At 45.8% G+C, this 13059-nt stretch overlaps 1 protein-coding gene and 1 long non-coding RNA gene across 3 annotated transcripts in view; one reads left to right on the top strand and one right to left on the bottom strand.

Moving 5' to 3' along the window:
• ELOVL5 (ELOVL fatty acid elongase 5) overlaps positions 1 to 4651 on the bottom strand; it is a 70216-nt gene extending 65565 nt beyond the window's left edge. Inside the window, exon 1 of one of the 2 annotated variants that reach the window (XM_082411703.1) lies at positions 4485 to 4651. The gene's annotated coding sequence lies outside the window, so the exon portion shown is untranslated. The remainder of the gene's footprint in view (positions 1 to 4484) is intronic. The other variant, XM_082411701.1, reaches the window with a different exon arrangement.
• A 341-nt stretch (positions 4652 to 4992) lies between these two features.
• LOC309637330 overlaps positions 4993 to 13059 on the top strand; it is a 109873-nt gene continuing 101806 nt past the window's right edge. The window contains exons 1-2 of the long non-coding RNA XR_014250477.1: positions 4993 to 5133; positions 11413 to 11548. This is a non-coding gene — a long non-coding RNA (uncharacterized lncRNA). The remainder of the gene's footprint in view (positions 5134 to 11412; positions 11549 to 13059) is intronic.

Raw genomic sequence — 13059 nt, 5'->3', positions numbered from 1 at the left:
CTGTAAGCTGCATCTCTACCCAGATATGTTAAAATGTGAAAAACTGCCTGAAAATGGATGAAATGTGGTGGAAACACACACCTGTAAAGTGGCGGACAAACACCGGCTGCAAAGAGGACCGGGGACCCGAGAGGGGGAGAAAGGGCCTGTCCGGATGGAACGTGGGCCCTTAGATGTTTCCACCTGAGGACAAAGCCTCCTCCCTCTTCCCCCACGACACCGCATTTCTTCTAACTCCCAGGCCTGAGAGCGCCCTTCCTCTTGCTGGCCCTCAATCCAGCTGGTCTCCAAGTTGCGTAGATCCTGTCCTAGAAACATCCTCATGTGATTAGCTCGCTCCAGTCTGTGCTCATGGCTGTGGCTCCAGGTGAGGCCTCACCACTGCCCTGGCCTCCAACAGCCTCCCAGCCCACCCCCACACAGCCCCGGTGTCCGTCCTCGCCAATCCCCGCCACGCACTCAGACCACACTCATACTCTTGGAACACAGGATTCACAACGCACTCCTTCTGGTTCAAAAGCTTCAGCGGTCCTGTTACCCAACGTCTCAGGAAAGACAGCAGGCTAGTGGGTCAAGACCACCCAGGCTGGAATGCTTTGTGATCTTGGGCAAGTCTAAAACTTCTGAGTCTCCATTTCCTCATCTGTAAAGTGGGAAAGCTCACAGTACCAATTAATAGTACTTGAGATAAATCCACATAAAAGGGCTCAATGCAGAGTTTGATACGTAATGAGTTTAATGAATGTTAGCCTTTATTATTATCAACAACTTGCCTTTCTAACCTTTCTTTCTACTTCTGCCCTATTAGCTTCAGGCAACTGGGCTACTTGCTTTAATGCCCAATGATTCACTTGTTTGCTCTCCAAACTCCCTCTCCTAGAATGCCCATCCTCTGACCTCTGTGCGCCCATAAGATTCCTCTATGACAGGTGAAGTGAAATTCAAATATTGATTCAGTTCTCTTTCATTTAATCCAATCATCTCTTTGATGGGGCCTGACATCCTTGGAGGCCTTTATAGCCGACACACCCCCATGTCCACAGAGGCCCTTCCTGAAAGTGTAGTTAGCGGCCAGGTAGGTGAGATGAGATTTAAATCCACTTCCTCAGTTTGGGATGGGCCCCAGGTTATCAGATTTCATTGTTCTAGTTATTACTTCAAGTAACCATGGCCAAAATCAATCACCTCAAGGCCAAGGACCCTCTTTGGAAGGTGGTGGGAAGGGAAGTTCCCACTTGAGAATATGGTAACAAGGGGTCCAGACTAGCTGGCAGTCATCTTGCAAAATCAGCCTATGGACATAACCAACATCTGAGGAGACTTCAGAGAAACAGAGCAAAAGTTCTGCCTATGGGACTTTTCGGGTCAGATGGTCATTTAAGCCCATCTGCATTGGGCTTTCTGTCTCTTGCACGAAAAACAGGCCTATCAGTGCTAGGCACTGATACATCTAACATGGTGAGTTCTGCCACAAAGCTTTCCCAGAAACAGTGAGACAAGCCCCCTGGAAATCTGCTTCTGATACCCTTCTAGTCCAAGGTACAGATTAAGTATGGGTATAAAAGGATTAAAGTGTAAACTCATTCAGGAAGCCCTTTGGAGTCAGAAACTGTCGTTCAGCTTTGTATACAACCTCTTCCCCCAAGACACACACACACACACAGTACACACTCAGTAACTGACAAGTCAATAAATTAATAAAGAGAGTAAATCAAATGTGGGCTAAAAGGAAGGAATAGACTTGACACAGATTTGAAAATGGCAAATTGTTAATCTTGGATGGCTCGAAGATGGACCTTTAATCATGAGGTTAGATTTTTAAGTTACAGAGTAACAGAGTTAAATAAAGGGCAGAGCCCACTGACCAAATCCTCCCAGCAGCAAGGACAGAGGAAGGAGCAGGTATGTTACAGGAGACAGAGCTATGTGATTTGCACAAGTCACTTGGCATCTCTAGGCCTTAGTTCTCAATTCTTCATAAAAGAGGTAGGGGATAGCACTTCTCACAGGGAGGCTGTAAGAATTACGTACGGAAAGCAACTATTAATAGGAAGGTGCTCACATCTGTAATACCTGAAACTGAATGCATGCAAAGACAGACCTATTTTGGGTAACTAACGGAAAGATTATCCCATCAGTAACAGAAGAGTTGGTAGGCACAAAGAAGGTATTAAACATAATTACAAATTTTCTTAGGGGAAGGATGTGGCCCCGAGTAAGAAAGAAGTAAAACCATCACTCACACTCTCTACTATCTACTTAGGCATCAAAGTCACCCTAAAGGAAGGTAAACAGTTTTGCCTTGATTTGTATAATTCAAGTTGGAAATAAGACACCCAAGTACCGATACTCACTCCTACAAACAGGAGGGCAATCAACAGTTATGCTAAGAGGAAAAGAGGAGGCAGTGGAAAAAAGATTCTTGCAAACATCCAAAAATTAAGAATTCTGACACCCCTCCCGCACAAAAAAGAAAAAGGAAGCTCAGTCGATCCCAGGGAAGGAGATAACTCACCTCATTTTCAAAAGTGACTTTGCAGGAATAATGGAATTACTGTCTGTGAAAACCTAGTTTTAAATATTTTCCCAGTTACTTGAGATTCTCCAGCTTTATCCTTGGCCACATCCCCTAAACCTCACTTCCCCTTCCCCAAGAAGAAAAATAGGTGAAGAAGAAACACTTATCAAACCACTATTTGACAAGCCCCATGCTGGGCACTTTCAACTGTGTCATCTCTTGGAATCCCTAACAATTCTGCAACGTGAAACCTGTGGACAGACGAGGAAATTGAGTCAAGAGGGTGAGGACAGTGTCTGAAGTTATGATGTACTTTTCTTGAAAAAAATCTGGCCATCAAATCTTAATACACTTTCTACTTTCACTTTTCAGCCCAGTTCTGTTCTGTATTCTGTAAAATTAACCATCTGTAACCATCAATAACACTCTCCCTTTTGTCTTCAGTTAGAAACAGAAAAGAAATACAAAAAAGAGGAACTGTACAGAAAAAATTCCTGGCAATGAGAAGTTATAATCTGGGGTAAGAATCTAAAAGGGACATGAGTGACATTTCTCTTTCAAGTACGGAGCTTTCCTTGGAGAATCCCAGGCAGCTTCCGAACGAACTAAAAAAGTGATCCGCTTGTCCCCTAACCGCAGATGGAAAGTTAAAGTGTTCGTCCACAGCCAAACCGGCTGTGTCCCTGTCTGAGACTATGCACCGAACGCTGTTGGCTGAGAGGTGGTGCAAGCAAAACAAGTGCACACCAACAGGTTATCTATGGAGTGGTTAGGCGAACAAGTTACAAAACCTAACAAGCAACGTTAGCTCTTCCGTACTACCCTATAAAGAAAGCACTTGCTGCCACGGGGCCCGCTATTAAAGAATTAAGGCTGCTCGCTCCCCACTATTCTCCCGCCGCATGCCTAGGTTCCGCAGCCCAGCTCACAAGTCATGCACTGGATTCTTCCATACGGGACTCCTCACCCCTCATCCCAAAGTGGGCCAAATGCATTATCCAATTTGCAATCAAGAAGCCAGGAGCTGAGCTGAACTACAATCGTGAGCAGGCGAAACCATCAACCTAAAAGTGCAAGGGCACGGAACGGTTGCACGACACAGTTTAAAAGAACAAGCCTTGCTCCAGGCACGACTCCCTCCACACCGAGGCGGGCGTGCGGACGCGGGGGTGGGGTGGGGGCCGAGTCTTATTGCGTGTAAACTGTAAAAGAGCCTTTTCTTTGCCACTCGCAGCAGACGCGACCCCAGGGCTTCCCCAGCCACCCCCGCGCTCGGACTCCCGCTAGGGTCGCCCAGGTGGCTCTCCAGTCCCCTCCCCCGCCGGCCTCCCCGAGGATCCGCGGGCTACAGTTATCTGGTTTTAATAAAAACCGAAGCGTTCCCAGGCTAGCGGGCTCCCACTCCGAGGGGCACAGGAGGGAGGGTAAGAGAGAAAAGGAAAGACCGGAGGCGCCGCGCACCGACCCGCGTCGCGACCCCGTGGCAGCTCTCCCAGCTCCCTCGGGTTTTGTTCTCCCCTGAGGAAGCGCGATCGCTCTCGGGGCTCTTCCCCGGACCTCCGGCCGCGCGTTCATCCCGCCCGGACGGTCAGATCCGAGCGCAACAGCCCACCCGCCCTGCTTCCCGTCGGAGCGCCGGGTGCGTTCCCGCCGCGCCCATCAGCTTGCACACTGCCCGCCGGCGGCTTCCACCGCCGAACAGGTGAGACAGCATCGCGCGGAAACTCCCAAGACGTCCGCACAGCTCTCCCCCCGCCCGCCATCGCGCCCGGGAGCGGGCCGGCGCCCCCGGAGCTGCCGAACTCCTCCGCCACGCGGGCGCAGCGCGGGCCGCGCCGGCAGTCGCTCGTGCGCACCGGGCTCAGGACCCAATGGTGGGTCGCAACCCTCGGTCCCGGCCGCGCGCCGGCGCGGGTGTCATGGCCGAGCGGCGGCCGGGCGAAGTTTCCTGGAGCCGCCCGCTTACCCCTTAGGCCGAGGGTGGCTGCGGCTCCGAGAAGCGGCGAGGCGGCGGCGACGGCAGCGCCCGGGGCCAGCCGAGCCAGGAAGAGGCGGGAGGGAGTGACGGGCCAGCAGCAGCCGCCGGGATGGGAAGAGGAAGGCGCCGGGTATCTACAATCTGAACGTGGGCTGACCGTGACGTCACAATGGCGCGGCCAGCCAATCGCCGCCGGGAGGCCGAATCAAGCGCTATGATGTCATGCGGCCCCGGAGCCAATCGCGAGACAATAGAACTTTCGTGATTGTAAATTCCAGAATCCGACGCAGTGGGGAACCGTGGTCTGGGTTGGTCCCCTCCGGTTCACGTGTCTCTGGGCAATTTTATCCCCTTTCTTCCTAATAAGCCTGCGTGGAACGCAGAGCCTGCGCAATAGCACCAGTGAAGTTCCCGATGCCCTGAACTCTGATTCTCTTAGTGCCGGGCGTGGTGAGGTTGTGTCCGCGTTTGGACAGCAGAAGCCCACTCTGGTGCCGTCTCCTCGCGGGTTCTGGAAGGGAGCCAGTTCCTCTTGCTTTTGGATGAAAGGGTTAAATGCCTGCGGAGATCACCGGAGCGAACAAGATAAGGCAACAACAAAAAAGCGCTCAAAACTGATGCTATAGCTTAACTCCCGGTGGGTAGATTTACCGTGATTTTTCTTAGGGATTCTGATTTTCCCTTAGTGATCACTACCAACTCCCTTTCTTCTCAAGACTTTTTGTAGAAGGAGAAAATGTGGTGGAGTAAGTGACATCTTTTCAGCTAGACAGGTTTAAGCACATAAGACAAAGTGCTTTGTGCTCAGGGCACAAGTGGAAGATCCTTGCTGTTTTTCATTGATATTTGGATAACTTAAGGCCTTCATCATCCTAGTATCCTATGCTTTCCCCATATCAAGCCCCAGTAATTAAGCCTTTCTCCCAGTGCCCTCTGGCTGTATTTCTATTACCCCATGTCCATGGACCCAATATAGTCAACTGTTTAATGTAGGCAAGTTTATTCTTTTATTTTATTTTATTATTTATTTTTGGTTGCATTGGGTCGGTTGCTGTGCACGGGCTTTCTCTAGTTGCGGTGAGCAGGGGCTACTCTTCTTTGCGGTGTGTGGGCTTCTCATTGTGGTGGCTTCTCTTGTTGCGGAGCACAGGCTCTAGGCACGCGGGCTTCAGTAGTTGTGGCTCGCGGGCTCTAGAGCGCAGGCTCAGTAGTTGTGGCACACGGGCTTAGTTGCTGTGTGGCATGTGGGATCTTCCCGGACCAGGGCTCGAACCCGTGTCCCCTGCATTGGCAGGCGGGTTCTTAACCACTGGGCCACCAGGGAAGCCCAAGTTTATTCTTTTAGGTATTTACAATGTTTATCATGTGCCAGCCGTTCCAGGCCCTTGGCCATTGCCCATTGCCTTAAGAATACAGGTGTGCAAACTATATACAAATGAGATAATGTAAACATAAACAAATAACAAGATTTTTAACAGTCGATTGCCATTCAACTCCACAAACACTGACTTCAGTTTGACAGATACTATGCTAGGTGTTAGAAATAAAAAACTGCAAGGATCCCCTCCCCCTGTGAAATGATACAGTCAGGAAACAACTACCATGCAGAATGGTAAACGCTACGATGGAAACCAAGATAAGCAGATTAATGAAGAACTTTCTGTCAAGGGGCATGTGAAAAGCATATGCCAGAGGCATAGAAGAGTTGGGCAAATGTATCTCCTTTATTCTTCACTCTTCTGCCTGCAGTTCAAGGCCAGAGCTGGTTCAGCTCTTCATCACCCTAACAAGTTCTATCTTTCCAGGTTTTAAAAGTTTCAAATTTAACTTGATATTCCAAAAATCTCCAGTTTTACACCACACACAATTGTTTTTGTTGTGTTCACCTATCAATAAAATGTTTTCGGCCATACTACCAAAATATCTGTATTTATTTTTAATTATGGACTTATATAACTGTCAAGTCATACATTAAATATTAAATAATTTTTTTGTATTTTAAGAGAAAAGTAAACACAAATTTCTATTATTTTATTCCTAGCCCCAAAGGATGCCTTTTCATATGCCCTTGACAGATAGGCCTTAGTTATTGTCTGTGTATCTTGGTTTCCATTAGAGCATTTTTCACTCTGCATTGTAGTTTCCTGACTGTCCCATCTTGTTCAAAACCATGGGGTGCTTGTACCTCCACTTTAAAGAGCCCTGTGTTAGATTGTAAACTCCATTGGAGGGGGAACCATGTTGAATTTTGCTCATTATTTATCACCAGATCTTACTACAGCCCCTGGTATATACTAAGAGCTTAATAAATATGCTTTGAATAAGTGTGTGAGCTCTTACTCCCCCTCACCATCATCACACTAGTGCTTCCATTTTCTGCTCCAGAACTCCAACCCTCTGTCAGATAGTTATGTCCCAGGACTATTGACTCCTCTCAAACCTAAGTTAGTAAGGTCATGTTCTCATTCTTTACCCATCCAGAGACTTAGGGTTCCCAATACATGTATAATTTAGGGAGAAATTTCTGCCCCCTGGAAAACTCATCTTAACCCTGCAGTGTAAACTGACTACCATGACTTCAGTATGAGTTACTCCAGATGGCAACACCATCGCATTCATGGATAAAGTTGCAAGAAATGACTCTTCAACTTAACTGTGGGTATTTTTTCCAAAATAGATCAAAAGAATGCCTAGGACTCCATGCCAAGGTTCAAGGAAAGTGTGTTACTGAGTGTCAGAATCAAATTCCTGGCCAGTTGGGTTCTAGACCCTGTGCTGGAGCCATCCCAATCCTTATAACCAGCCTGTCAAAAATGAACCCAAGTAGGTGCAGTACAAAGCCCTGTAACTCTTGCTTGCTTCCCTATAGCAGCGGTCCCCAACCTTTTTGGCACCAGGGACCGGTTTCATGGAAGACAGTTTTTCCACAGACCGGGGTAGGGGGTGGGGTGGGGATGGTTTTGGGATGATTCAAGCACGTTACATCTATTGTGCACTTTATTTCTATTATTATTACATTGTAATATATAATGAAATAATTATACAACTCACCATGATGCAGAATCAGTGGGAGCCCTGAGCTGGTTTTCAATTGCCACTCACTGATAGGGTTTTGCTATGAGTCTGCAAGCAGTTGATTTATTATGGTCTCTGTGCAGTCAAACCTCTCTGCTAATGATGATCTGTATTTGCAGCCGCTCCCCAGTGCTGGCATCACCGCCTCAGCTCCACCCCAGATCATCAGGCATTAGATTCTCATAAGGAGCGCACAACCTAGATCCCTCACATGTGCAGTTCACAGTAGGATTTGCACTCCTATGACAATCTAACGCCACTGCTGGCTGATCTGACAGGAGGTGGAGCTCAGGCAGTAATGCGAGCGATGGGGAGCGGCTGTAAATACAGATGAAGCTTCTCTCACTCACCCACCACTAACCTCCTTCTGTGTGGCCCAGTTCCTAACAGGCCACAGACCGGTACCAGTCTGTGGCCCGGGGGTTGGGGACCCCTGCCCTATAGCATCCGTGGTAGTCCCCTGAGAAGTGATTGTTGAATTATCTTCACGTAATAGTTAACTATTTTATCCCTTCTCCTCTTCCTCCTCCTGCTTTTCTTTCTTTATTTTTAAATCCTGGCAGCATTTTCCCTTCTGTGATCCCAGATCTCCTCCAACCATACACTTCCAAGTGTATCAGAAGGTTGCTTCAGTATTGAGAAATATTGGGAGATTTGTTCTATTGTTGTAGCATCTGAAGTTGAATTAAAAAATATGACTGAAAGTTTCATTAGAATGCTGTTCTAATGACTGTTGTTTGATTTAAAGGTGAAATACTACGTGTGCTTAGGAGGTATTTGCACAACCCAATGAAACCTCTCTTTTGAGATAAAATACAAGCCTATGTTTGCCTCTGGACATTTGAATGTTGATTAAAATATAAACCAAGTATAAGCTAGTTTATGCTAAGGGTAACACTATTCAGTCTTTGCCTTTTGTTTTTCCTCCCCGTGATCTTACTTTTTTCTTCTTTTCTAATTTGTGTTTTCCGTTATCTTGTTGCCAGGGGCTCCCATTGGCCTGGCTTGTCTTTGCTGGAGAGAGATAGAGATTAAAGGGCAGTTTCCTTTCCTCCTCAGACCTTGGGGTTTGTTCCATGCTTCCATTGTTACTTTGCTGCTACTCTTCCTTGTTGCTGGTCAACATGTAACCAGGTTTATCTCTATTCCTGTCCTTGAGTGTTCATCCTGATGGATGTGAGCTACTGGAAGGCACTGCCCATGCCTGTCTACCATGTTGTTTTCCCAATGGCTAGCAGAACCTCCGACAAATAGCGGATGCTCATAAATATCTGCTGAATGAGTGAACAATTTGAACTGTTTCTGGATTCTCTGGTCTTTTCTTCTCCACTTCCTTTCATAGTCTTTAGTACTCTATCTGGGAGCAACTGGGCAATGAAAGGCATCTGTGTCCTCACTTCCCTCTATCTATATTACTTCCTAGGTGTATTATCATCCCCCTTTTATGGCTTTGGATTCCACCTACAATCTGCTGACTCCCAAATGTATTTCTCCAGCCGAAACCTTTCCCCTGAATTCCAGACTTATATACTTAACAGCCTATTAGTGACTCCTCCTCTTGGGTGTCTGTCTAAAAGGCATCTCAAACTGAGAATAATAAAAAGTGAACTCTTGATTTTTCCCCAGACCTGCTCCCTCTGTGGTGTTCTCAAGACAAACACCTTAGAGTTATGTTTAACTCCTCTTTCTTTCACATCCTATCTCCATGCATCAGCAAAATCCTGCCTAGTCCATCTTCAGAACATATCCAGAATCTGTTTACTTTTCACCCTCCTTATGACAGCCACCGGTTTAAGTCATTATCAGCTGTTTCCCAGAATTTTGCAATAGCCTCCAACTTGACCTCTACTTCTGTGATTTCCTCCTATGGTCTATTCACAACCCAGCAGCCTGAGCAATCCTCTTAAAACCAATGCCAGATTAAGTCACTTAAAACAATTTATCAAACTCTTAACTCAGTAAAAGTCAAAACCCTTAAAACAACATATAAGACCTTTGTCATTTCTTGGACCTTCTAAAGCTACTCTGTCTTCCACCTGCAACGGCCTCCTCCTTATTCCTTGAGCACACTAAGCACTAGAATTGCCTCAGGGCCTTTGCACTTACTCTCCCCCATGCCTAGAATAATCTAACCCAGAAATCTCCAAGGCTTATACCCTTGTTTCACTCTGATCTCTATAAATGTCATCTTTTGGAGAGTTCTCCTTGATCACTATCTAAATGTGTAACATCTCCCTCCTTGCCTCCCTTTTACTCTGCTTTATTTTTCTCCTTAGTACTTATCACTGTCAGACATACTATAGGTTCACTTTAAAAATTTTTATTTATCTGGCTGTTCTGGGTCTTAGTTGCAGCACGTGGGATCTTTGTTGCTGCATGCGGGATCTTTAGTTGGGGCATGAGAGCTCTTAGTTGCAGCAGGCATGTGGGATCTAGTTCCCCGACCAGGGATCAAACCCAGACCCCCTGCTTTGGGAGCATGGAGTCTTAACCACTGTACCACCAGGGAAGTCCCTGTAGGCTCACTTTTAATATTTGTTTATTCTCATCCCCCTGTTAACTCACTGAGGGCACAGACTGTTCTGTTCACCACTACTTGAAACCCCAGCACCTGGAACATTGCCTGGTACCTGGTAGGAGCTCAGTCAGTACTTATTCAATGGATAAATTAATGAACAAATGAATGGAAAATTGAAATGCAGATCAGTAAGATATGCTTTTACTAGGAATCCCTTGGCCAAAAATTAAGTTTAAGAGAAAGAAAATAGCAACTACAATAATTTAAAAAATTACTATCGATGGGTAATATCTTTCTGTTCCCCATTAATGATAGTAAGTTTTTCCTGCCACCTTTCTGAAATGTTAAAATCTGAAAAGTTGGGGCTTCCCTGGTGGTGCAGTGGTTGAGAATCCGCCTGCCAATGCAGGGGACACGGGTTCGAGCTCTCGTCTGGGAAGATCCCACATGCCGCGGAGCAACTGGGCCCGTGAGCCACAACTACTGAGCCTGCGCGTCTGGAGCCTGTGCTCCGCAGCAAGAGAGGCCGCGATGGTGAGAGGCCCGCGCACCACGATGAAGAGTGGCCCCCGTTTGCCGCAACTAGAGAAAGCCCTCGCGCAGAAACGAAGACCCAACACAGCCAAAAATAAATAAACAAATAAATAAATAAATTTTAAAAATCTGAAAAGTTAACACACTCCAAGAGAATACTTAACCTTTTTAAAGTGCTATAAAAGAAGAAAGACTATAACTATGGTTACGATGAAAAAGACATACCATTGTCTTAAATTGGTATGAATTCGGGATGTCTTACTCTTCTATAAATGCATCAGTTACCTTTTTTAAAAATTAATTAATTTGTTTTTGGCTGCGTTGGGTCTTCGTTGCTGCGTGCGGGCTTTCTCTAGTTGAGCGGGGGCTACTCTTCGTTGTGGTTCTCCGGCTTCTCATTGCAGTGGCTTTTCTTGTTGTGGAGCATGGGCTCTAGGCACGCAGCCTTCAGTAGTTGTGGCACGCGGGCTCAGTAGTTGTGGCTCGTGGGCTCTAGAGCGCAGGCTCAGTAGTTGTGGTGTGCGGACTTGGTTACTCCGTGGCAAGTGGGATCTTCCTGGACCAGGGCTCGAACCCATGTCCCCTGCACTGGCAGGCGGATTCTTAACCACTGCGCCACCAAGGAAGTCCCGCATCAGTTATCTTGAATATCAAGCACTTTCTCTTGAACTAGAGACTGTTATGATATTTATTTAGATGATAAGTCAAATTTGGCACCAGTTCTTTTTCTTTTTACTACTTATAAATTTCTAAAGCCTTTCCCAATACACTCTCCTTTTATCCTTTCAGCACCATAATGAGATGAGAAAATTGAGCCACAGAAGGGTTAAGTGACATCGCAAGGCTGCAAAGTCAGTTAGTGAAGAATTAAGATTGAATTCAGGTCTCAGTCCTCAACATCTTTACAGGCTGAGCTATGTCAAAGGTAAGATCTTAAATCAGGAGAACTTCTCAATATGTCCTTTACTTTGCTGGTTATCGAAAGAGAAATTTCTCAATTGATATATTTCATTCTATAACATACAAAGGAGCTAAAGAATTCTAGGAAGTAGACAAAAGCAGATGATAACCAAACTTCTGGCTAAAAACTATGTGCAACGGGCAAAGAGTAGTGACGTGGTTCTGTTGTTAAGAACATGCTTGTGTGGACTGTGTCCTGGCTGAGCAGTGTGTTCTATAAGTGCTCTAGATGAGTTTGGAGTTGGTGATACAGTACAGAATATGCTTTGCCCCAATTCTGTTATTTATGAAACAAGTTTTCCAAACATTAGCCATAATTGGTTTAATTGTTCTAGGTTATGTGATGTATTAGTTATATGCATAACGTGTCATAAAACGCCTTGCTTTTGTACACCTGCAATTTATTTTATTTTATTTATGTTTGGCTGTGTTGGGTCTTTGTTGCTGTGCGTGGGCTTTCTCCAGTCGAGGCGAGCGGTGGCTTCTCTTGTTGCGGTGCGCAGGCCTCTCATTGTGGTGGCTTCTCTTGTTGCGGAGCATGGGCTCGAGGCGCATGGGCTTCAGTACTTGTGGCTCACGGGCTCTAGAGCGCAGGCTCAGTAGTTGTGGTGCACGGGCTTAGTTGCTCCACGGCATGTGGGATCTTCCCAGACTAGGGCTCGAACCCGTGTCCCTTGCATTGGCAGGTGGATTCTTAACCACTGAACCACCAGGGAAGCCCTGTACACCTGCAATATTAGACATGTTCTTACATGTTGAAAACTGGCGGTGCCATTTCTTTTCACAATCTCAAATTCCCTTTTTGCTGAGAGTAAATGTGGCATCTTAAGTCTCAAATGAAATCTACAAGTGTATGTTGCAGTTCTATTATTTCTGCAAACTATTGCTTGGCATCTGATGGTGAAGCACATTTTTTTTTTTTGAAATTCATATATTCCCTAATGTCAGGTTCACTCAGTCAATTCTCTTTCAGGTTTAATAGCTTTATAGTATTGTCTTCTAATCTGAATGATTAAATGATGCACTGCCCTCCATCAGATGTATTTCAACAGAATGGACGCAGGTATACAACTTAAAAAGCTGTCAGATACCCCACGCTTCCACTGCAGGGGGCACGGGTTCGATCCCTGGTCGAGGAACTAGGATCCCACATGCTGCACGTGCGGCCAGAAAAACAAAAAAAACAAAAAACAAAATCTGTCAGATACCCTATACACATAAAATTGTTTAAAGTCTAGCAAGTTAAAAGTACAATAATATGTTATTACTTGTGCATTTTGCTAATCAGGAAGATTAACTTCTACATAGTCTTAATCTATATGTTGTCTTTTCATTTTTCTCTCCACCTCCTCCCACCCTTTTTACTTTCTGAATGTAACCTAGAACAGAATGTTTCTTTCCTATTCTCCCTGTAACCAGAGCACTCTGTACAGGCCTTTGTTTTATCACTTATGATATTAATATTGTAATTATTTG

Source organism: Balaenoptera physalus, assembly GCF_965194825.1.
Source record: "Balaenoptera physalus genome assembly, chromosome: 11".
Taxonomy (NCBI): Eukaryota; Metazoa; Chordata; class Mammalia; order Artiodactyla; family Balaenopteridae; genus Balaenoptera; species Balaenoptera physalus.
The sequence above is the reverse complement of the archived record's forward strand: the minus strand, read 5'-3'. Positions and strand labels throughout refer to the sequence as shown.